Source organism: Condylura cristata, unplaced genomic scaffold (assembly GCF_000260355.1).
Source record: "Condylura cristata isolate star-nosed mole 26May11 unplaced genomic scaffold, ConCri1.0 scaffold00006, whole genome shotgun sequence".
Taxonomy (NCBI): domain Eukaryota; kingdom Metazoa; phylum Chordata; class Mammalia; order Eulipotyphla; family Talpidae; genus Condylura; species Condylura cristata.
The window spans coordinates 927511-928142 of NW_004567107.1; the positions used below are offsets into that span (position 1 = coordinate 927511).

At 75.6% G+C, this 632-nt stretch overlaps 1 protein-coding gene across 1 annotated transcript in view; it reads right to left on the bottom strand.

Annotated features, from left to right (window-relative positions):
• Positions 1-632, bottom strand: part of OLFM1 (olfactomedin 1) — a 25478-nt gene that overhangs the window by 15469 nt on the left and 9377 nt on the right. The window lies entirely within an intron of this gene.

A 632-nucleotide genomic window follows, 5' to 3' on the forward strand; every position in this document is an offset into this window, starting at 1 on the left:
GCCAGGCCACCTGGGGGCCACTCCCTGGGCCGCCGAGCCCTCCCGGCCGGTCCGGCCACCTCCTGCGGCTCCCAGCCCGGGAGGAGAGGCCAGCAGGGCGTGCAGGAGCGACGCTGTGGCCTCGCCCCCTTCCAGCCCGCGCAGGACCCAGAGGCGGGCCCAGGCCACGCGGCCGCCGACTCAGCGGGCGTGAGGCAGCTGCGGGAGGCTGGTGGGCTCCGGAGACCCGCACGCGCCCTCCGCAGAGGGAGCGAGGACGCTCGTCCTTCACCTCCCCTTCAGTGGGGAGGCCCCTTCCCGGGCGGGCGGGCGGGCGGGCGCCGCCACCACCTAGTCAGCGGCTCTGCTCTCCCCAGACGCCCGGGTGGGGGGGGCTTGGAGGAGGTGGGGAGGGGCGGTGGGGAGGGGGTGCTCTCTGCTGCTGGGCCCTCCGCCCTCTCCCCGGGGGGCCTCTCCCCAGTCCTAGGACCTTGGCTTGGGGATGGGGAGGGAAAGGAGGCCGGGCAGTCAGAGCTGCAGCCTCCGGCCAGCCCCCAGGACCCCACTCCGGCGCACGGTCCCTTCTGGTTTTGACAAAGTGGGGCGGCTTCGCTGGGGTTCTGGCCGGACAGGGCCCAGGCTGGGCCCTGGAG